A 25,190-nucleotide genomic window follows, 5' to 3' on the forward strand; every position below is an offset into this window, starting at 1 on the left:
CTGTAATAAAAGACAAAACAGCTGTATCAGCCTGCAAAGTCTGGTACTAACCAGTTGGCTTCATTTCTTAGGAAACTTGGCTTATCCTAGATCAGTCAGTCTTCATTAGTATTCATTTCACAATGGCAGTGGGGAAGGAGGTTCTCCCTACATACTTTTCCTTCCCTCTGTCCTTTGAATTACCTTGAACATGATTAAATAACTTGAGTGTGATTAAATACAACATCATCAAAGGTAACAGATTGTTGCTATCCTCAAAGGATGGGTTCGTCTTCCAAAAAAATATTGTTGTTGATGACTGAGATGGTAGCACTTTGAAGAAGCTGCTGAAGGTATCATGTTGAATCTCATTATTTTTAGATAACCTAGCCATGCAGTTCTTTATGTCCCTTTATAATGCTTTCTGTAGTGTAGTGGCTTAGTGTAGGGTCTTGTATCACTGTCCTGTCACTCCTCCTTCCTTACAATCTTTTTAGATATAATTTGTATTATATATTTTTCATAATGATCTTGCATACTTTTATTCCATTTGATGTATCTGTCTTGAAGTTTCATTTTGCGATTCCATATTAATTGTGCAATAATCATTTTAGTGTAAGTAGACTTGGTATTGTGCTACTTACCCACAAAAATGTAGTTATTTAAATGAGTTTGAACGGTATATTTTTCAGATCTTGTATTATAGAGATGGCTTGCTTGAATACTCTTGCAATTTCTAGAAGACTAAAAGCATGAATTCTGGTTACAAAACTCTCTTGTGTAGATTGCCTTTGATCAGTGTTGCGCTAGTACAAGGAAAAGCTTTTGGAGGAGGAGCAGAACTTACCACAGCATGTGATTTCAGGTAAGATCAACAATTTAAGTAGCTGTATCTTGGGTCAGTGATTTAATGACTGCACCTATGAAATGTGGGAAGATTGAGGTACCACTTTTATCAGGACTCATGTCTGTGAATTCTAAGACACTTGAAACTGGGCTTTGCCAGCAGACCACAGGAAAAAAGTTTGGGCTTTCTGTTAGTACAGAGGAAAGATTATTTGCTGCCAGGTTATCATTGTGTAAACAAGTCCAGTGAGGAGTTTTAGCAACCAACTGTGTCATAGACCAAGTGGTCCAACTTCTCACCCCTGAGTGAGAGGTAGGAGGACTGCAAAATTTATATCCTTTTCTGTTCTTTATATGGCTGTCATAAGTAAAAATAAAGTTCTGCATTAGTCTGGTATTTTATGGTCTGGGTTTATTATTTGTAATATAACTTTGTTCTGTACATCAAGAAACAAGAGTTTGAGATGCAGTAGAAAGTAAATGAAGTTCTGTCCCTGTTTTTTTCCATGCAGGTGCAGGGATTTGCCAGCATGAATCAGCTAGCAGAAAACAGAGGGCTTTAATTAAAGAGCCTGAATGCAGAACAGGAACTGGGAAAAACTAAAATAATAAAATGTCACTTCATTTAAATAGTTGCTAATGTGAAAATAGCCTACAGATGTAACAGGATAAGCACTGTGCATAGCCTCTCTGAAAAATTAGGAGCTTTTAGAGAAGTAAATATGCTCTTTAAGAGCACCTGAAGTGGGAAAGGAATTGCCCAGAACAAGCTGAAAGTACTTATATTAAAAAGTAATACTAAGCAAAGTAAGCTAGAGTATTACACTGCTGTTCCAGGTATCAGGAACAGGCTTTGGATAGAGGAGATGGCATCTGCACTGTCAGCCACTTGGAAGCAGTCTTCCTTTGCTTTGAAACTAGATGCAGCCCGATCTTGCTTCGTACCTACACAGCACCCAGTGAACTGGAACCTTGGCTCTGACTATGGCCTCTGCGTACGGGCTGCATTATAAATGCCAAGTAAACATGCAGAGGTACTGTGTTTGACAGCTGCAGTGCTGACAGGAGAATGCACCTGGGAGACTTAGTAGACCTTCCTGTATCTGTGAATCCGTTGACAGAAAGTGAATCCTGTTATCCCTAAATAGGAGTTTAGGGAATGGGAACATAATTAAATGGAAATCTTTTGACTTTCTAAAATATGTACTCTCTACTTGTATTCCAGCCATGTTGTTTGACATACTGTGTAATTATAGTCATTGTCAAGTAGCTCTTATTTGCATGAATTGAGCAGCTGCAATTCCTCTGATGTGCTGCCATAATTTTCATAATAACTACAGCTGTTGATCCATCTTCCATTACTTTCTAACACACCCATCCAGTGCAACTAAATAGTAGCAATTCAGGAGCAGCAAATGGGACTTAATTAATAACAAGGGGAATCCATGAGCCAAGATGTTGTGCAGATACACAAGTTCATTCATGCTGACAGTTTTTACTGATGGAGTGGGAGAGAAGACTGCAGAGAATAAGAATCTGTATTTTTTATCCCTGGGCTATAGTAAAGGGTGAATCCTAATTGGAGAAAAACCCCATAATACAGTTCTGTCCATTGCTACTAACAGCAGTAGTTACCTTTAATCCTTCTCTCTAAGGGTGGAGTTTAGAGAAGAAAATTCATGAACATACAAATAAATAAATCCAGGCTGTGTAAATTAATCTTCTGAAGAATGCATAGTTAAGTTAAGGCAGGCTGCAATTATTTGTTGTACTCATAAGAAACCAGGAGAGTTTACTGAAAGCTATACATTAGACTTTAATTTAAAAAAAAACCCAACACCCTCAGCTTAGTCAGACAGCCAAGTGCATCTCACTCACAGATTAATGTGTTTACTTACAAAAAGAAGCAAGCAATAATATCTTTATAAGACCAGATGATGGCTGGAACAAAACACTCTGGCTTTCAAACATACAGGATCTTAACTAAGTAAGAAAAAAAGAAAAAGGGAAAGGATTTTAGGTTTTACTTCTTTCCAGCCTTCTGCCCAGTTCAACTCCTTTATACATCTACTTTCTTCCCTCAATAAAATGAAAACTTCAAAAAAGAAAGAGGGAAAAAAGCAGATTCTTTACTAAAACCAGACTCTATGCTCCAACTTTTCATTTTGTGCATTCTACCAAAAAAGGAGGTGAAAACTAATTCTTGTGATCTCAGAAGTCAGGGAAGAAATAATTTCTTTTTATTATGAAAAATTAAGACATAGCTGTTTTCAATCAATGAGCTATGAAATATGTTGATAAAAGAAGCAACATTCAGTGAAAATCAAATTAAATTATATTTGCTGTTGAGTCACATTGCCTCGTCAAATCTTTTGAAATCTATTATTTGCAGATTTTGAAACTGTCCATTACACTATCCACTTCTATCACGCGATTTTTAATCCTCCATCTTGTTTTGACTAAACATGTGAAACAAATCAAATATAGTTTTCATTATCTCAGTATCTGACATATCAGACACCTATTTGCTCTTCAGATCTTTCACTGTTATCTTTTGCCAAACAACCTTCCTGCATTCATGGGACCAGTACATTTAACATTTGAGACAAAAATAAAATCACGTTAGTTCAAAGCATAACTGACATTTACACTGGTCAACTTTTAAAGCAGTTATAGCTAAACTGAATAAAAATAATTTCGTTAATATGCAGTAATAAAAGAAAATTATTTGGTTTTCCACTGAACTCCTGTTCTGGCACAAGCTACTATGTTCACATTCATGAAATCTGAACATGGAGATTTGCTAATTGCTATGGTTGCTAAGACATCAGTATTCCAGATTGTACCACTATGAGATACCAAAGCAACTGCACTGATAATATTAAACTAACCATTAAAAATTTACTATTCAATATTACCATGCCTGTGCAACATCCACATAGCAAGTAAAAGTCTAAGAACAATTCAGATTTCTCAAAGCTTAGTAAACATTAGTAGCACCCAACTCTAAGAAGAAATATGCTGACTGTCCTAATACTGCTCCATGCCTTCAAAGCTACAGAAGTCATGAACTTCAATGTAGTGAGTGTAGTACTGAACAATAGATAATATTCTTGCTTTCTAATACAGTGAGAACATGCAAGAATGCATCTTTGCATGAAGGAGTATAATATACTTGCTTTTCTTGGATGACATATATCTAGAAACACTTAAATTTGCAGAAACACTGAATCAAGAAAACTGTTGTACAGTGTTTACAGCCATATGGAAGTAATGATACTATACAAATCAGCCAGTTAACAATATATATAATACCTTTTTCATTTTTGCCAGTACACTACCAACAAGATGACAGAAGGAAGACTGAAGAACAAAACTCCTTCAAGATATGTTAATTTTTATATATAACTTAAGAAAAACTCTCCTGAGGATTTCAGGAATCCATTACTGTTAGAAATCAAACAACTGTTCAACTGAATGTAAAGTGGCTGTGAAACCTACCGTGCAGCCCTCACTGACCAAAACCTCCACCTTACCTCAGTCACTGCTCCTGTACCAGCACAACTTAGATCTGTCAGGCAGCACCATGACCTGTGCAACAGCTATGCCCAAGCATTCACCCTGAAGCTGATGGCATTACATTAGGCATCATGTTTTAGACCAGCTCCATGCTATAAAGTTTTACATATCTAACTACATTATCTAGACCCTGAGGACAAGTCTCCCCGCTCCCTGACCTCTTCTGCCAGCAAAGCCGAGGATCAACCAACACTGTGCTGGTGAAAGGGAGCTCTTGTTGTCTTGTGGTCTCTGCTGCGCAGGGTACACAGCCATGCCTGCAGAAAAGCCTCCTGCATTGGCCTGTGCTGTGACTGCACTTGTGGCAGCACTCTGCTGTCATCATGGCTCAAGGCTTCAAGGAGGCAGGAGACTTTACCATGGCTTTGGAGCAACTTCAGATATCAAAAAGTCATTTTCATGAACTGAAATGTAGGTAGGCAAAATCTCCAGTCTCCAGGGTTTACGCTGGACTAGCAAGAGTAATATAATGCTTGCAGACTTTTCCCCCAACCCTCAAAGCTGCAGCCCTGGCCACCATCCTGTGTTTTCCATTAGTCTTCCTGAGATATCTGTGAGATAGAACTGATATCCCTTACCAACTGATACCCTACTGAGGAATAACACTTCAGCTTCTCTTGCATCATTGGTCTGACAGGTTTGAGGGCAGAACAGTAAATAAGTGTGTCCCTTACAACGCCCTAGCTCAAGCCCAGGATTTGTTCTGAGGGAGGGTTCTACCAGCATGATTTTTACTAGCTTCTGAATCTTAACCTCTAGAAAAAAAATTTGGCTGCCTTGAATGACAGAACTGTCTACTGAGGGTAAGAAAAACTAAAAATATGGTCAGTACTGAAAAATAATAACTCTTCTAATTTGATACAATTACATACACTGTCTCTTCTAGCTTGTAATTGCTTGTAATTCCTACTGCTGCACAAGTTTGTATTGTGCTACTGAAAGCAAGCTAGTAAATATATTTTAGGGAGATTTTCTGCAGATAGAAAAGATGGCTCTAGAAAGTTTGCTGTGCTATGTAAAAAGTTTTATATAACACATTACTTAGATTATTTTTTCTTCACCTTCAAGGACTGATTAACTGCCCATAAAGAAGTCACAGAATAATTCAAGTTCACATACCACTGAATATATTTCTTTTGTCAATGCAAGTGTTTGGCTAGGTACTTTTCTTAGAGAATGAGAAAGAAATGATCAGTAGAAATGATCAGTAGAATATTGTACTTCTACTCCTAGAAATGATGGCCTAGTACTCCAGTATACTGGAAAATACTATGATCTGAGTTTATTTCTCTGCAAAGCTTCTTAAACATCAAAGATTTACATGAACAAGACTAGGAAGTACTCAGAACAGTGGTTACTATTTGAGAAGGAGATAGAGCCAAACACAAGTTACCTGTTTAATACATTTCACTGGTCAAATGGCATTTGTGAGCAACTAAAAATGAAAGTGATTATCCAGGCAATTCACGGGAGCATCAGGGTGCTGGCAAGGCACAAAGCCCATTTCGCCAGAAAGGCCCCATGGCTGAGCAAGTGTTGACTGGCTGTGCATGTCCAGGGATATGTTAAAATCCCGGGAATTTTAACTGCATTCAGATTCAGCAAAAGTGGGAATATGCAATTTAGAGTATATCATCCTTAATGAATGCACTGCTTCATCTTAAAACAATCTGATTTCATCTCTCATCTCAAGCAACGTGGTTTAGTGGAAGTTGTCCTTGGCCATGGTAGAGGGGTTGAAACTAGATGATCTTTAAGGTCCCTTCCAACACCATTGTATGATTCTATGAAAAACATTAACCTATACCAAATTTCTTCTGTGTATGACAAAAGCACTTTGTCATAAAACAGGCTTATATTTCAATTTATATGCATATTATAGATATAGTTTATCATGAACATTCATACAGACATACATATATATGAACACATCAAGTATTCTGTTAATTTCATTAAAGTACCTGCAAAATAATAGAAGCTTAAAAAAGAATAAAACATAAGGAAAAATTTAGGTTGTGGTAGTGGTGGGGAACATACAGTATCCCAAAAATTATTTTACTTTATTAATGAAAAATAAAATAAAAATCCCTCATTTGAAGATGCACACTCTTTTAGGTATAGTACAAGTATAATGTGCCAATGAGGCAGTATATTAAATCATTTGAGATCATCTAAATTGCTTTAAGTAATTAATACCTTCTGAAAAGTCTTTACATTATTAAAGCACCAAACAGATCTAAAAATTCCCTCATATAAGGCACCCTCATATAAGGATCAGGTCTGATTCCCTGATCTCATCTGTAAGGACCCAGGTAGTTGGACAGGCCCAAGGAAAGAATCAGCATATTTGGAGAGAACAGGATGGTGAGGGGCATATTGAAGTGGCCAGAGCAGCACCTGCTCCAGGGAGGACACCCAGGCTTTCACACACGCTACCTGTACCATCTGCAGAGGTTCCCCAAGAATATGCCATACACCAAGGCAGACACCACCATAAACCTAAATAATTATCAGAAAACAAAAAATCCCACTGTGCCTTTCAAATTTTAACAGAAAGGGAAGGAGTGAGGAGGGAGATACCAGGTTCTATGAAGAGCGGACAGTCCAAGCCCAGGAAACGGGAAAATGGCAACGGAAGTCTCCCACTCTGGAAAAGGGCTAACAAAATTAGGAAGTTTTCAGTGTATGCTGCTAGGTCAGCCGAGGGGAATGCTTATAAAAAGTGAAGCAGATTGAGGCATTTAAAAAATAAGCTTGACAAAGCATTAACAAGACCTTATGCAGTAAAATTTTATGCAAGAACATCATAAATGACTTAATAAGCCTGATTTCCATAGGCTGAGGTCAGAGTTTAGTGTTGATTATTATATGACTACTTTTATGGCAACAGCATAAATTACTGCAATTCCATGTTTAGATCAGTACACTGAATTCACAAACAGGCATTTATTCATTCATAAATACTTGTGATTATAAATGACCTACTTACTCATGAAATTTTATGAAAAGAAAATCTGATGAGTTCATTTCTAGAAATACTAAGAATATCAATACATAGCTTTTCCTATAAACAATCATCTTGCCAGCCCAGAATAAAATTTCTTTGTTGCTCAGAATCAGTGATAGATTATTGCCCACCATAAGAAAGACAACTCAGATTAATCTTTTATTTACTCTTGGTGTTCCTTATTGCCACTTTCCAGCAAGGATGACAGACTGCAACACCAATTTGTTAGAAAAAATATAAGGTTTACACTAAAAGAGACCTCCACACAAAACTGCTTAGTGTGGTGTGGCAGAAACTTGCCGAGGGCAGAATCTTCCCTTATATCTTCTCTTATTTGTATTTTCATTAAAATAAAACAAACAAACAAAAACAAATAAACAAACAAAAACAAAACAACCTAGGAACATTCAGCAATTCCTCAAATCTTCCCAGAACAGGTAAAGATAACTAAAAGTTCAACAGTTGTTAGGAGATAAAAGGCACCACATTGCATCTATTTTTTTCTTGTTAGATTTCAAAATCAGAATCAGAGGAACACTCCCCACTTTTTGCTTTGAGATTAATAAAATCACTATCACAGTAGCTATTTTCTAAACTCTACCTGTATATGTTACAGAGAACATTAAACTCCCTGAATGCTTCAGTAAGACTGAACCAAGCTGAAATGCACATCTTTATCCCTTTCCCCCTTTCCTTTCTTCTCCCTCCTCTGTCAATGAAGACAGGTTACAAATCCAGCAGGGAGGCTCCCAGCACAGGACAAGCAAATCCCCAAGCCGAGTGAGCAAGCCAGGTAAAGAAGTTTAGCTGCAACAAGAATTTAGTTACTGTCAGCAGGAGGCCACTGAATAAACCCCAAACATACTGTATTTGAATTGATGTGCTCAGTTCCAGCCCATCATTCAAAGATGACGGAGTGGAACTAGAAAAGGCATCTAGAAGGGCAACAAAGCAATGAAATGGCTTTTGCATAGGAAAAAAAAAAAACCATAAATAAACTAAGATTCTCCAGCTGGGAAAAGCAACATCTAAAGGAAGATATAATCAAATCATAAACTGCTATGCACCAACACCTTAGTATGAATGACTAATCTTTTTCCTATTCACCATTACTGAGGTAAAAATTAGTCACTCAATCTCATAATGCAGAACATAAGGAGCATTAAATGAAACCATTAAGATGCAATTTCAAGACACAGCATAACTGTAATTCTTGTCTTCTTCAGTTCATTTAAGAAACTTGAATATTTTCAATAGTTCTAATTTTTTTTTTTTTTTTTTTTTTGGGGGGGGGGAAGACATACAGTGTTACGATTTACAGAAAGTGTTACATTTCCCTGTTCACTTCCATCCACACACCATGACCTGACCCCTTAAGCAAAAAAAGGAAGAATCAGTTACTGAGGACATGTAGTTAAGAACATAAAAATCAAAGCTTGATCTAAGAGTGGGAGAGTCACACTGTTCTCCTATGTGAATAAATGTAAAAATATGCAACAGGAGGGATTAATTAAACATGGAAGGGAACATAGCTGCAGATAACTAGGATGAATTGCAGTTGAGTATCTTTTCCAGATTATATCCTTTTGGCATTTTCAACAGAAAGAAAAAACAAACTGCATTGTCAAGAGATAACATGATGTCAGGACACTTATTTAACTGATGTGTCCAGCAGCCCATATCAGCAAGTCTTATTGAGTACATACAGCCTAGAGATGGATGTCCATCAGGAACATGTTTGGCTACACATTTCAGATGTTAAAATTGAAGAATCAAATATATTTGCATGAAATTAAAAACTACCAATATTCTACTTTTGTTCAGACATGAGATACAAGCTCACCATGATGAAGCTATGTGCTGTTACAGTTCATCTGCAGTATCAGCACATTCAGAAAAAATCTTATTACATAAATACTAAAAAAGATGCTGTTCAGATACAGAAAGAGCACTCTTATAGTACATTTGCTTTATTTATTGTAACACTCACTCATGTAAATTAAGTCACGTCTTAAGGGAATACAATTATTCTGGGTAACAGAGAGATGAACATATGCTTTTATTTTTCAGACACTTTTGATTGGCTGCCTTTGGAATAAGTGAATTCCTAGCATTGCTTTTTTTTTTTTTTTTCTTTAATAACAAGGAGGAAATGGAAAGAATAAAATAGTGAGAGTCATTTTACTTAAAAATCAAGAAAGTTGTTAGATACTGAATACCAAAATTTAAAAGATACCTAGTTCTGTATATGCTGCTTTCAGAAAGTATTTGCTAATTTACTTAAATCCCTATGAACTCTCGTTTCAGGATTCTAAACTTTCATGTCTCTCAGGGAAGACTTCAAATACAAAAATGGACTCAGAACAACTGAACATTGGAAAACTAAATTCAAGGCACTGTGCTCACTGTACTCAGACAGTCCATACTTAATGAAGGGAAATATTTTAAAATAAAATGTCCTGGTTAAAGGAAGAAAAATCAGTCCAATTTGAGACCCTTTAACTCTGAAGCGCATACCCTTTGCCTGAAATTTGAGCAGACTTCAGAGAACAACAGTATGGAGATTATTTTATGCATTGTTGTCCACTGCTCCAAGGCAATGAAAACACAGAACCCTATACCAAGGAAAACTCTCATCTCTGAAGATATCTCACAATTAGGCAAACCCACCCTAACATTAATTTTAAAGCATGAGTCGTTTACCTATTTATTTCAAAGCAATACAAAATTACTTTTTCTTCTTCCATAAAGAAACTGCAATAATACCTGCAAGTACATTAACAACCACTGCTTTTATAAAGGCCAGCAAATGCAGTGTGCCAGTTACCTCCCGGATTCGATTCCAAGACACAATCAGCTGGCACTATGCCCTTAGTAATAACAGTAATTTTTATGGAGCTCATGCATGTAAAACAATAAGAAAGACGCCTTAAAAATTTTAGCTTTGCATGAAACAAATGTCAGGGTGTAACAACTGAAAGGAGGAAAAATAAATACTTAGAAATACTGAAAGTCAATATTGTACTAGGGGTGATTTTAAAAACAAAACACAGGAAGACATCATATAAAAAAATTACTTTTTTGAGTGTTCACCATTTGTGATTATGTATTTCCTGTATCTAAAAATTTACACTGAAATACAGTATGTACAACTCTCAGTATATATCTTGGGATTTCAATTCACATGCAAAAGTCATGCACATCAAGGTCCGCAAGTGCTGAAAATATGCATGCATATTGCATAAGATATTCGTGGAAATCCATGTAGTTTCCCACTTAACCAACAGCAACTACAAATCAGAGCAAATTTCAGTTGTGTAAGAGAAGGCTGACATGTCAGCAGCATTCTCTGCCTTTTCAGACTTATGAACCACACTGAATTTACTTGATTTAACATCACACCTCCACACTGGAATTTACAGAACAGTTTTAGAGAAGAATAAAATTTTATCATTTTTTCTTGTAATATTTTGTGACAGAAAAGATAGCAGTGCTCCAGTTGTCTATTTCCTAACACTTCTAAATTAAAAAGTAAAAATAGCAAAGCTGAACTGTAATGTTGAGGTGCCTAGGGAAGATCAAGGAAGCATCCACCCCAGTTTACTCCTCTATATTTTCCACCGTGGTCATTTTTAGATGCTGGGGGTCTACAGGTTGAGGCTACAAGGACTAAGGAACAATAGAGATCATAATGTGGCCTGGGATCATGTGGTGAGACTTTTGAAACACTACTAGAAAACTGCTATTTCATAAAACTTGATGAAACACAAGTTGATGACATGAAGAGATAAAGACACTGTAAGTATCAAATATATTTAATCTTCTCTCCCAGGTTCCTTCTACACTTTTGCTGGAAGGGTAGTAGTTTACTAGACATTTTCCTACAGATGGTGAATTTCAAGCTACCCCTTCCACAGAACAGCAGTTCTATAAACCCAACTTCTGTACTTCTTCGACTTCCCCTTTATGCAGCAGAGTGGAAAAGAAATGTTCCTCCTGAAATGTTATGTACTTTTGGCAAAAGGAAAAAAAAAAAAAGACATTAATGATCTCAATTGCCATTTCCTTTTATCCTGAATTCACATCCGCCGAGTCTTAAGATTCTTTTTACAATTGTGTATTATACCTTTTTTTTTTTTTTTTTTTTCCTAATTTGTTCTGAATTGGTAAACACTTTGCAAATAGCTTTTAAGAAAATATTTTAAGAAAAATAAAATATTCATCTCCATTTTAAATGCCATAATTAACACTATCTTCTGGAAAACTTCACCCTGAAAGGAAGAACAGGGTGCCTAACCCTCACTGTATGGGAATTATTACTCCTAAAGATGTTTCAGATTACAAGACAATCAAATAAAAACCATCCAGATTTTAGCTATGAAGTCCCTTTGCCTCTTATATGGAAGAATAAACTTTAAAATACTGCGTTTCCTTCACATTTGTGAAACATACAATGAGTATCACTGACATCCAAACTGTCTGAAAGCAAATACTGCAACAGCTTGATGAAAAGAAACACAGCATTTAATAGACTTGGAGGCTGACATGTTTACCATTGTGGTCTGTAGTAGGAAAAACGTGACATGTTCAATAATATGAAGAGCACTGAAGTATTTAAGCAAATACAAGAGATAATTTCAGACAGTACAATCTTTGCTTTGATGGAATGCAAAAGGGGAGGTTCAGACTGGACATTAGGAAAAAATGTTTCACAGCAAGAGTGGTCAGACAGTGGAATAGGCTGCCCAGGGAGGGGGTGGAGTCACCATCCCTGGATGTGTTTAAGGGTCGTTTGGATGAGCTGTTGGGGGATGTGGTGTAGGAGAGAACTTTGTAAAGTAGGGCTGATGGTTGGACTCACTGATCCCAAGGGTATTTTCCAATCTGAATGATTCTGTGATTCTATGACTGACTGAATTTACAAGAATCTTACTCCTTATTCACATCATGTTGATTGTAAGATAACAAATGTGATGTCTGCATGGCTGCAACCTCCCAAGAAAGAGCTGGTCTTTCCCTATTGTCTGAGTTTGCCTGAAGCATTGCTTCCCTTGTATGGTTGTGTAAGAGGGCAAGTTTGTTTCTTTGTTTTGTTTTGGTTTTTTTTTTAATCTTTTAAAAAGCATGCACTTGAACTCAGGTTTCCAAAATAATACTGATTGAAAAGTAGGCTAAGGAGCCTCTCAGGAGTGCAGCCTCTTCTCAGAAGCTGGCTGTACATTCAGAAATGGAGATATCCACATAAAGGACTATCAGACTTAAATATGAGTGTAAAAATGGATAGTTGGAATTTTGAGTATATTGAAAACTACAGCTGAACTACAAAAGCTTACATTATAATCAATAATCTTTATATGCCATTGTAAAATTACCCAATTAATTTCTCATGCATGGAAATAAAGTGTCCCATGAATCTCTCTACTGAAAATGGATTTCTAATTAGAAAATTTCTAGTGATGTTAGTGAGCACATATATTTATAAATGGGACCTGATAGCAATTATCATCCTCAATATGATTTATTATGTGGCATTATGTATTATTTGACCTCTATATAGAGGTCAGCTATTCCAGTTTCTGGAGTTAAAGGCATGAACTTCTCATCAAATAATATCAAAGAACTTTAATTTCTCCTCATAGCTGCAGGCTACCCTAACAAATGGATTTAGAAGAGTAAAACCTAATTTCAGTCAGATGCCAAAGAAAACCAGGGTGTAACAGATTATTTACTGCTTGCTCATGTTTAATTTCACATGAATGGGGAAGCTTATTTTCAAGCCATAGCAGATCTCCCTTCAGATCACAGCTACCAGGCATCTGTACTGTTGTGGTATAACCGACATTTCCTCTCATCCAGCAACATTTTACTTAGTTTTCCTTCTGAGAAAGGAGTGTTTAAATCTGAAAACCTTCTTGGCCTGCATGGTTGTCAACATTGTCACCAACAACACTTCTAGCTGCACTGAAAATTGATAAAATTTAGTAGCTCTTTGTGAAATCTGTGAAATTTCAAAGACAGAAAATGAAGAACCAATGCATCTAACCAAGTTGACAGACTGACAAATGCAAAAAAGTCCTGAAATCACAAAGAAGACAAATTTTGCAAAGATGCATTCACAGTTACTACTTATGACAAAAAATAAACATGCAGTCAAAAAAGCAAGTGTAAGAGGATGGGAGAATACTTGAAATTTCAGGTACAGGGTCTTAAACACATCCATCACCTTTCTTCAAGCTAGTATGGAATGTCAGTATTTGTCCCAGCCTCCTTATGAGGTGAAGACAACCGGGAAGCTTTATCTTCAGAGCACCTGCAAGAGGTGTGCCACAGAGGAAGTCAGCAGCCTGGACAGCATCAGAGGTGAGAAGAAAGATGGACTGGACTGTATCTCCTCCAAGCCTCTGTGCCTTCACAGACCTGAATCTCCAAAATACTAAACACAGAGCTGGCAAAATCTAAGACTATCCAGGTGGGATTCCCATGAGGAAGGGGGCTGGAGGCTCATGAGTTACAGTGCCAAGTGGTTAAGAAGCTGGAAAGAAGCTTTGCATAAGACCTAAGGGTCTTGGTGGGCATCAAGCTGACCATGACCAAGCAGTCTGCCCTTACAGCAAAAATCCAGCAGCCTCCTGGGAGGTTGTGTTGGGTTTGTGTGTCGTGGGGTTTTAGTAGCAAGAGAAGGGGCTACAGAGGTGTCCCCTGTGAGAACTTTCTTGAAGCTCCAAGTTGAACCCACCTCTGGCCAAGGCCAAGGTCAAGCCAGTTAGCAATGATGACTGCGCCTCTACGATAATATATTGAAGAAGGGGAAACTCAGAGGTGGGGAGTTGTGAGGGAAATACTCATGCAAACACCAAGGTCAGTGGAAGAAAGTAGGAGGAACAGGGGGAGGTGTGCCAGAGCAGAGACCCCCCTGCAGCCTGTGGTGAGAGGGCAGGCTGTGCCCCTGCACCCATGGAGGTCACAGTGGAGCAGATGCCCACCTGCAGCCTGTGGAGAGCCCCATGCCAGAGCTGGTGGCTGTGCCCAGAGAAGGCCGGGACTATGAGGGAAGCCCATGCTGGAGCAGTCTGTTGATGGGAGGACTGCAGCCCGTGGAAGGGACCCATGCTAAGCAGTTTGTGAAGAGCTGCAGCTGGAGGTTCATAGGAAGGACTCACATCAGAGAAAGTTCATGAAGGACTGTCTCCCATAAGAGGGATCCCACACTGGGGCAGGGTAAGGGTGTGAGGAGCCCATCCCCTGAGGAAGAAGGAGAGGCAGAGACAACAGGTGATGACCTCACTGCAATCCCCATCCCCTGCCCTCCCTGCACCACTCAGGGGAAATAGGGACAGAAATCAGGAGCAAAGCTGAGCCCAGAGGAAGGGAGGGGTGTAGGAAGATGTTTTTAAGATGAGGTTGCATTTCTCACCATCCTACTCTGATTGATGAATTAGTGGTGGTGTTCAAATTAAACTGATGATGGTTTTTCTCCCCCAATCAAGTCTGTCTTTCACCTATGATGGTAATGGGTGAGTCATTCTTCTTGTCCTTGTCTAGATCCTGAGCCTTTTGTTTTATTTTCTCCTCCCCATCCCTGAGGCGGAAGGAGGGAGGGGCGCTGTGGTGCTTAGTTGCCCTCTGGGCTTAAACCACTACAGAGGTGTTCCTTGCCCTCTACTCAGCACTGGTGAGATCCATCTGGAGTTTAGGGCCCAGTGCTGGGCTCCCACTACAAGACAATGGATCTTGCTGTGGGTTTTTGTTTTGTTTTGTTTTGCTTAACTGTTATTGCAAAAGATTCACATGAATATGACAGGAGATGCTGCCTGGCTGAACAGTTAACTTGGTAAATGATGAAACTCTAAGTGTTTCAACTGTGAGAAGATTGTTAAAAAATAATTCTGTTAAATGCTTTATTCTTTGAAATCAACTGTTAATATTAACAGTAACTGCTCAAGAAACAATGCTGCTAAATGTAAGGGTTCCCATGTTAAGTTTTGATAGAAGGTACTGTGCTGCAATACTGCTAGAAGCAACATGTCCCATGGCATTATATATACAACCTTCCTCTGCACACATTGCAGTAGGGTGGAAGTGACCTAGATGCAGTGTGCCATTTCACATATGATCCTAACCAGCTCTGATACTCACAAGAGGAGAGCTCAGTAAAGATAGCAGGGGACAAGCCTAGGTTTCATTTATACAATAGTGAGAAGAGATGGAGTTACCAGCAAAAAGGCTGGCAAAGTTAAGGCATGGATAGCTGAGTCTTGCTACAGAAATGAATCAGACATATGATACTATGGCAGTGGCTACCTCTCTCAACAATCAACAGGAAAACACTGACAGCATTTTGCACAAATAGACAATATCTGAAAGATCTTTAATCTTATAACAAAAATAGCGCTGAGGGATATGGTGTAGTTGGGAACTGTCAGTGTTGGGTTAATGGTTGGACTGGATGATCTTCAAGGTCTTTTCCAACCTAGACGATCCTGTCATTCTGTGAAAAATGGATGAATCTCACCTAATTTTATGCAAATGTCACTCTTCTAGACATTAATTGTTTGCTGCCATTGAAGGCACATTCTTGTTCTGGATATAGCCTTACCCAGCACAGCTCTTATATATCAGTTTAGAATGCACCAAATTTTTGATATAATTTGGGTTGCAATTTTGGATAAAATGTAGTCACTGCCAGATCACCATAACAAGAACCCACCTCCTTCCACTACGTATCACACTCTCTAGATTCAAAAGGTGTTTCAAGTTAATCTGAAGGGCATCTTTGGAGTGCTGAAGTACTCAGCACCTAAAGTCAATAAGCCTAATCATTCTTTAACCAAGCGAAACTGACAAGACTCATTCTGATTGACTGGAAGGAGCTTTATTTTTTTGCAGGCTTACATGGCCTAGAAAGGTTTCAATACTGTAATATACATTTCTTGGACCTAACCCAATTTCTAAATTTGTTTCCTTTTTTTAAAGAAATGATTGCTAGATTCATCTTCATTACAAAAAAACCCTAGTTTCATTTAAGACCACTATGCTGAACCCAAGAGACAATCAATCCATAGTGGGGTCCGGAAATGCTGGAAGAGGTCTAAAATCTGTCATGGACACAAATCTGACTCTAACATTCCTTTCCACCTGTTAAATGAAAAAAAAAAACCCAACCAAACAAAAAAACCCCAACAAACAAAAAATCAAACCCACAACAAAACAAACAAAACAACACTCACAACAAAACCCCACCAATTTTCTCTAACAGCAATGTTTTTTCATTTAGCTTAATGACAAGACACTGTACACTGCAACTAGAGATTAAATGAAGTCTCTTTTTTAACTTTTACTTATTTGTCTTCCGAGGTCTGGCAAAGAAATGTAATGTAGCCTCTAAGTATAATTAAGCATTAATACAAAGGCCATAAATTATCTCTCAGCCCTGTGGATTGGAAGTCATGTATGTGTTCAGAATTAAAGAGAAAAAATACCTGGGAGTCTGGGAGTGTAATTGTAGACTCATGTTTTAAGATGATTAAGGCATCTTCAACTGTGTATTTGTACTGCTATTCTTCAAAATGATCACATTCTCTCAGTATTGAAATTTAATTTACCATTTTATTTCCACAGCATAGGAAGTCCCACATGTAAGGATTATATCTACAGGTTTTTAACACATGACCAATATCCTTATTAGCAGATAATATAAAAACATCTTTGAGACATACTCTCTTCCTTTGAGTATGGTCTCATTTTGTCCTTATGACGTTCAGCTGTTATGTCCCAGCATTCAACTGGATTCCTATGATACTCTTTTTCTAAAAAATTATCTTAATAACCCGAACTAGATATTTTTCTATGGCTGTTGATTTTCATTCTGATTTAGAGTTACTAGACCAGTTTAATAAACTAGACCAGTTTTGGGTTTGGTTCTTTTTTTTAAGAGAGAGGAGAAGGAACATGGATTCTACAGGCTGAATTAAAAAGCCTCACCAAGACTATTTCCTCATGAATAAATGAAAAGAGCCTGTGAAACACAGAACTTATAAGCAGTTTTATTTCCCAAGCATACTAAAAGATGTACTGCAAAATTTTACTATAGGTTGTTTGTATAAGATCCTCACCATGGGTCAATTAAAAATAAATTCTATGTAAACTAAATTTTAATATAAAGTTACTACTTGACTGAGGTTGATTACAACATTCCTTAGATTTTTCTTCAGTCTAATAAATTAGGTTTTAAAAATCCCAAATTATCCCCTGATCTCTGGGCCCCTTCTCCAGCATCTCACCATCTTTACTGTAAAATTTCATCAGAATTTCTCTTCTTGTAATTTCCCTGTTGTACCTGATCCTTTCATTATATATGTCTGAGGAGAGTCTGGCTCCACTTTCTTCAAAACCTCCCATTAGGTAGTGGAACACACTCACTAGGCACCCCCTGCCTGCCCTTCCCCGTCTTCTCTGCAGGACAAAAGAGTTGGGTTCCCCCAGCCCCTTCTCACACTCCATGCAATCACTCAAAAAGCCTTCTGGGCTCTTTCGAGTTTGTCAATGTCTTTCTCATAATGGGGCATCAAAACCAGTGTTTCGGCTTAACTGCAGATGGCAACTAAGCACCATGCAGCCTTTCACTCAGTCCTCCCCTCCAACTCCTCCCCTGTTGGATGGGGTAGAGAATCAGACAAAAGAAACAAACAAAAACCACTCATGGGTTGAGGTAAGAACAGTTTAATAACTGCAATAAAATGTAGTAATAATAATAATAATAATAATAATAATAATAATAATAATAATAATAATAGTAATGAAAAGTAGAATAACAGAGAGAGAAAGCAATTGCTCACCACCTGCTGACTGATGTCCCCCCAGTCCCCAAACAGCAATAGGTACCTCATGGCCAATTTCTCCCAATTTATACTGAGTATGTATGGTATGGAATATCCCTTTGACTAGTTCAGGTCAGGTCTCCTAGGCATGCTCTCTCCCAGCTCCTTGTGCATCTATCTACTTATTGGCAGAGCATGGGAAACTGAAAAATCCTTGGCTTAGAATAAGAGCTACTTAGCAACAAGTAAACCATCAGTGTATTATCCACACTATTCACATACAAATCCAAAATATTGCATTGTACCAACTACTAGGAAGAAAATTAACTCTATCCCAGATGAAACCAGGACACACAGGAAGCCCAGATATGCTCTGACACACACAGCAGCTCTACTAACCACTTCTAGCTTCAACAGTACTGTTTGATACTTTTGAAAAATCAGCTTCCATTCAGATAGCTGTCTGTGATTGGAACCCAGCACTAAGTTTAAAAAAAAACCCAGTTACAACTCATGTATATTACCAGGAGTAATTTGATACCGTGAGAGGGGAGACTGGGGATGATGCTAGTGGTTGCTTTTGAGAAAAATAAATCATGTATATAAAGGAATGATAAATACAAAGACTCTTCCTCAAGCACACCTCCTGAACTGAATTTATTAAAGTAGCATTTGTCAAGAAATAAAAGAACAACAGTATACATCAAGTGCAGGACAACCAAAGTGATTTACAGTCAGCTTTAGTCCCCCTCAGGTACAAGAGACATGATTGTGAGAGCAGAATTCCTACAGCTTCAAACCGCTTTTGGGAGCAGAGAACTCAGAGAGCACTGGTGACTGAAGACCTTTAGATGTATTATGAAGCCAAAAAGCATTTCAAATAGTCAGCAGCTTTCATGGTCTTACTAGATACTGTTTGTAACGTGTTTTGTCAACATTTGTGATATATGATTCAAATGCTGTATAACAAAGCAACAGTCCTTTAATTGCCATGTGCTCAGTACCTCTGTACACATCACAATATCATAACAGGTGGAGTTTAGGTGGTGGTTTAAGGAATACTGCAAAGACATACAGTGATTTTAGCCATACAACAAATAATTTCAAGAGTAAAGAATAGATTTTCTCTGCATAGATACAACTATCCAAAGCAGTAAGCTAAGGGCAGCAGAGCCAGAAAAGGACTTCACAAAGAGAAATTCCTGGATATCAATGACACAAGAGTACATTGGTATTCTGTTCATGAATTTTTAGTAAATTCTTTGATTATGTTTCATTTTTCAAAAGTGTTTCTTGAGTTTGGTGTATTTGTTTTTACAATAGTATGATTTTCTGGGTGCTATACATTCTGGAGATTTTCAGAAACTAAAGTATTAGCAATTCACATCAATAATGTACTATTTTTAAAAAATCTTGTTGATATACTGGTTCATGTTCTATAATTTACAGTAAAATTTGAGTAGTTGATACTTATTATTGGAATTTCAAAGTACAGTTTTGTACTGTCACAGACAAAGCACTTCTAACAGCATGGCAATATCCATCTGTTCTTCTTTTTGCACTTAAAAAGAGTTCTTGACAGAAATAAATCTTTTATTTCAAAAACCAAAGCTTGCTAAGTAGAGGAAGCATTGAAAATTTTTAAACATTTACTGTTCATCAGTTACAATCCTAATCAATTTGCCATGCTGACATTAAAAAAAAAAAAAAAAAAAAAAAAAATGCATGCAAGTCACTGACAGCTCCTCCATATGTAAGCTTTGTGATTTCTCAGAGAAAATAAAAGGGATACTTCTGCTTCTCATTTCACTGCCTGCATGTCTTTCGCTTTGACTACATTTAGTATTTATGGAACAAAAAAGTATTAGTGTTATGGTTCAAATAAAACAATAGTTTTGAATAGATCAGCTTCAATATGCCCCCTGAGAGTTAGTCTGTATTTCTTTTTCCTGATTGTCAGACACGTTTTATAAGGTCTCTCGCCATTTATATTCCTAGAAAAACAGTTAGCATATGGTTTTCAGAAAGATTCTATTAATACAGCTTCACAGGATGATGGTACACAGAACAAAATAGGGTAATTTCAATAAAAAGCAGAATGCACCAGGTCAGCCACAAAAATTTCTGTGTTCAAAATAAGAACTTTTACATATAAAACTCAAGCAGGTACTGCAATATAAATTGACTGTGAATGAGGTAGAAAGGGGGTTCTCAATCTTTCCTTCACAACAGATACCCTTTAAATACCTTCTGTGGCTGTGGACCACCAAGATTTAATTCAAAATTTAAAGCACTAGGCTGCATCAAGTATTTATTTCATTTTTCTCAGGAAGGGTCTTCAAATTTGGAGAAGGGGAAATATTAATCTGTTAATGAACACACTCCTATTATAAAATCTTTATTGCAATGATTCCTTATGAATTTAAAATAGCATCAATACTCTTCTTGTTCAAATGGCCCATTTTACAGTATTTTAACGTGCTAATTCTGAATTTGATGCCAATTGTTACATTAAAATTTGATTTAAAGTTTTTACAGTTCTTCTCACCTCCCCCATGTTTCTTAGCATATATTTTTGTTTACGGGTCCAGGGCCACCACTCGGAGAAACAGACATTGTGGCCCTAAAGATAGGGCCACTGAGTTAAGAAAATATCCCTGCCACTCAGAGCAGTGTGTACACAATGGTACTTAAGTTTAAATTATGTTTAAAGATTTTCGGGAAAACTGTTACACATATTTTCAGATCTCACAGCATTTAAATAGCTAATTTCTATTTAATATCTGATTTCCAGAGCTTTATAAACAATTTCTGTAGCATTTATTTTAAACTTTGGATAATTAACAATTACAATAATAATAATAGAATACACAGAAATTCCATAGGAAGGCTAAGAGCTGCCAGTCTTTAACTTCAGAGCCTTTATCTGGTTTAACAACAAGACTAGCAGGTCTTTTTACTTCCTGAACAAGAAATCATTAAATGTTATTACTATCTGCCTTCCTTGAAATAAATTGCATAGTTATAGCTAGCATCTCAGAAATCTAAACATTACTTATCTAATCAGAAAATGTTAGCTCTAGTATTATTCTGCTTTTTTAAAATGTTCTCCAACATTGTCCCCATATTAGTATTTCAAGAAAATACTAAGAAAATAAAATAAAGCCTTTTAAAATAAATACATTGTGTTCTGATTCTGTTTCTTGTTTTTACCAAAGAAAACCATGACTCAGAACAGCAGAACCCTTAACACTGGTGTCTCAAAATCACTGAGAAGTCACGACAAAGGAGTTCAATCTGCAGAAAGTCATGATAAATCACCTGCAAGACGCCTTCAATTCATCCTGCTGGTCAAGAGACTTCAGGCTTTCCTCCACCAATAGAACACCCATGCATTTCAGTAATGTAATTTGTTTTCTATATCAGATACTTCAAACCTATACTCAAGGTCCCATGCCCCCATAAAAAAATCCATATATCTGGACAAAAGAAGACAACTTCATAACTGTCTTGTTGGATAACTAGTCTGGGGAGACAAACTAAGAGTCAGTTCACAGGACATAAGTAACCTAAAGAATATAGACACATCAAAACTCAGGGTTCTGGGTTAGACTTTTTAAAATATGAGAGGTGTGAGTTTTATTTTTAAGTGGTACCAACTGTCTTCTATAAGTACATCTGCCCCATTTACACTTGGGCTAAAATGTGACTCTTTTAGAGCAGTCTGGTTAGCTGATTCTCATCTGTAGGTAAAGAAGAAACACGTGGCTTGCTCTCCCTTCATGCCCTAGCCCATGGCGATAAGCACTTTCCCACAGTATCTGTTAGTTAATCCATTATCACACTGTAAATACAGGTCTAATGTACTACTGAATGCAAAGTTGTCCTATAATAACAGAAGTCCTCCCAGCCCAGACATACCCTATTTTACTGAGAGCATGGTTTCACTGGAAGGCTTTCAAAGAATGATAATTTTGTTATTATATAAAAATAAAGTCTTATCTGCTCTAGGACACTACTTTCAAATGGCTGTATTCCTTTAAGAAATAAAATTTTGGTCTTCTCGATAAGAACAGAGGGAACCAAACACAGAGATACAATAGGAGGAAAACAATTCACAGCTTGTGTATGTTGCAGATAGTGAAGTAAGATTCAAGTTTCATCACATGTGTAGAAATCCTGGTTATGATGGACACAATAGAAAAAAAAAACCCAACATCCTGAGTTTGTAATCAGCATCAAGAAAACAAATGAATCTATTTCTTTAGAAACTCGAAATTTCAGGAGTACACATGTATATAAAAAATAGGAAACATTATTCTATGAAGCACTGTTTTTGTTCCTGTGATACCATTATCTACTCTGAAGTTCAGGATCACAACAAAGCTGGTTTTGCTATTTTATACAAAATTAACTTAGCATAAGAATCATGCAAGATTTCCCAGCTACTTAACAGGAATTTCCTGCTAATTCCTATGCCACCTCTAATCTCTCCTTTCTGAGACCTCCCCACAAAGTCATAACAGCATCTATATTTTTTAGTATATAAAGAGAAATTAACCTACAATTACACAGACACACATAAGATTACTTCCACCAGAGTTCGAGTAATTTAATTTTGGTTTGATATACTTGTGAAAAGACTGCAGCTGAAAATTAGTTACAAAAAAAAAAAAAAAAAACAACACAAAAATATAAGGAAGATTAAGATGCTGACGGTCACCATGAATGAAGGCAAGACATACACATAAACCCATCATCAATACTTTTAATCCCTCTAGGGTATTAAAAAGATAGGGCTACTTAGGATCAGAAAATGTAGGGCTAGTATGGGTACGACAGTTGAGTGCTTCCTTATAACAGCAAGTCTTTCTCTGTTCCATCTGTACACTGTACAAAAGACTCTAACTTCAGAACATAACTCTTCTTAGAATCCTAAGAAACACTGATCACGTTAAACTTTTCAACATGGCAGGTATCACTTTTGCTCTGGATCCATTTCTCTAAAGAGCATCCATAATAATCACAGACTCATTTGCAGTTTCAGACAAACTAGAGTAAAAACAAAGGAATACTGCTAAGTTCAAATGTTAACCTTCAATTATAAGAATGGAAACAGTGTGACAAAATAATATTTAAATGCAAACTTCACCTACATTTTGTAGCATTAAGACTCCCAACTTCTCCTAAGTCACCAGATCTATGACTTTTCATAACTACCAGCTTTTTCTGAATCTTGTCTTAAAGCTAGCTTGAAAGCTAGTGACATATCCCCCATGCTCTGCTGTCTCACTTTCAAGCATTTCTACTCTCTGTGTTCAGTTTTCTATTCTTCACTCTGCTTTTGTCTTGGTACCCTACTTTTGAGCCAGTATTAATAAGCTTTTTAGATCTATTTCTTTTTTTATCAAAGGGGGGGTGGGGGGTGGGGGTGTTTCCTGTTTAGTAGAAACACAGCTCTGATAATGCATATGTCCTCTGTTGCCTTTGAAGTTGGGTTGCAACCTGGAAAATGGCAGAGAGAGTTTTTGAGCCCTTCTCTTATTACCCTATCTCCATCATGTTTTTCAATTGGTACATAGTTGACTTTTATACTAATTTAAAAGATGTCTTGACTGCTAAGAATTCTTTAAGACTGTTATACAACAAATTATCATATGAAATATGCATTGCATATGCTTTTATTGTCGCTCTGTATCCTTGTGACTACAGTATCACCACTGCTAGAGATTTCATACTGACTCTGAAAGGCCTCGGGATTTGTCGGGCTTTGTCTGAGTATGTCTGGGCTTGAGTAGGGATTTGTTTAGCTGATTTAGCTGTAAAAGCCTACATGCCTACTGTCTATTTTGTTTTAATTACCCTTGCATAGTCACATGGTATAACCATAGTTTTTTATGCAGCTAGTAGGAAAAAGTAGTTAGATTGCACAGAATTAAATACGTATGACATTGCCATAATGATATCATGTGCAAAAAAAAGCAGCATGGTGTGACAACAGCAGTCTCAAAAGTGGGGATACAGTATGAAGTGCAGAGGAATATGGACACTATGATAAGAGGGTGTAGAGGATGATAATGGAGATCCGATGGCTATAAGCATATAGCCATTAAAGGCATTGAAATCCTGGGAAATGAGAAAAGCATTTTTCTTAGGGACAGCAAAAGGAACAAAGAGCAAGTACCCAACATACATCCAATTCCAGTGTAAACTGAACAATGAAAATAAGCCTGTCATAAAGGTCCCCCTCAGTCTCCAGAAAGAAGAAGATGCCAAGAACATCATGTTCCCCTTGGCAAAGAAAAGGAAGAAATGTTTACTATCAACCCATACTCAACACCATACCCCTCATGGCATACGACAAGCATGCTGACAGCTTGCTTATACCATCACCACCCACCCAAACTGAAGCTAACCACCTTGGGGACCACCCACCCTGTGGTAATAGAAGTTGAGCATAAGACCAAGAAAGGGGCAGACAGGAGGAAGGGTGTCTATAAGAACGTTAACAGTATTTCTAAGAAGAATGTTTATCGATTGTGCTGGCCTCAATACAGACCTCAATATTTATTTCTCTTACTGTACTGCAGACTCAATTTTGTTGATTTTGAATGGACTAACCAAAAAGACAATTGTTTTTGAAGAGTTTGTGCAAAGTTATTCTCTTGATACCTGGTTCAAAGATCTTACACTTGGGAAGAACTTTGTACTGTTTCTGAAAGATGTAAATTTGTTAGGCTTTAAATAAAACTGGCAGCTGGACTGGTAAGTTACCACTTAACATTTCACCACAATTCAGGTTTTCAGTTGCAAAGACTAGAGCAGACATACTATTTCTCTTAGGCAACCTTCCTAAAAAACTCCCCAAATTGTTGCATTGTGTGGGAAGAAAAGAGGGTCTGGCTGAAAATTAATTTTGAGGTTGTCAATCACAATATTAAATGCTAGCTTGCCAATGCCAA

General features: G+C 37.2%; 1 protein-coding gene across 4 annotated transcripts in view; it reads right to left on the reverse strand.

Annotated features, from left to right (window-relative positions):
* Positions 1 to 25,190, reverse strand: part of PRR16 (proline rich 16) — a 141,765-nt gene that overhangs the window by 69,984 nt on the left and 46,591 nt on the right. The gene's annotated exons all lie outside the window — the stretch shown is intronic.

The sequence above is a fragment of the Athene cunicularia genome (assembly GCF_003259725.1).
Source record: "Athene cunicularia isolate RWA chromosome Z unlocalized genomic scaffold, athCun1 chrZ_part1, whole genome shotgun sequence".
Taxonomy (NCBI): Eukaryota; Metazoa; Chordata; class Aves; order Strigiformes; family Strigidae; genus Athene; species Athene cunicularia.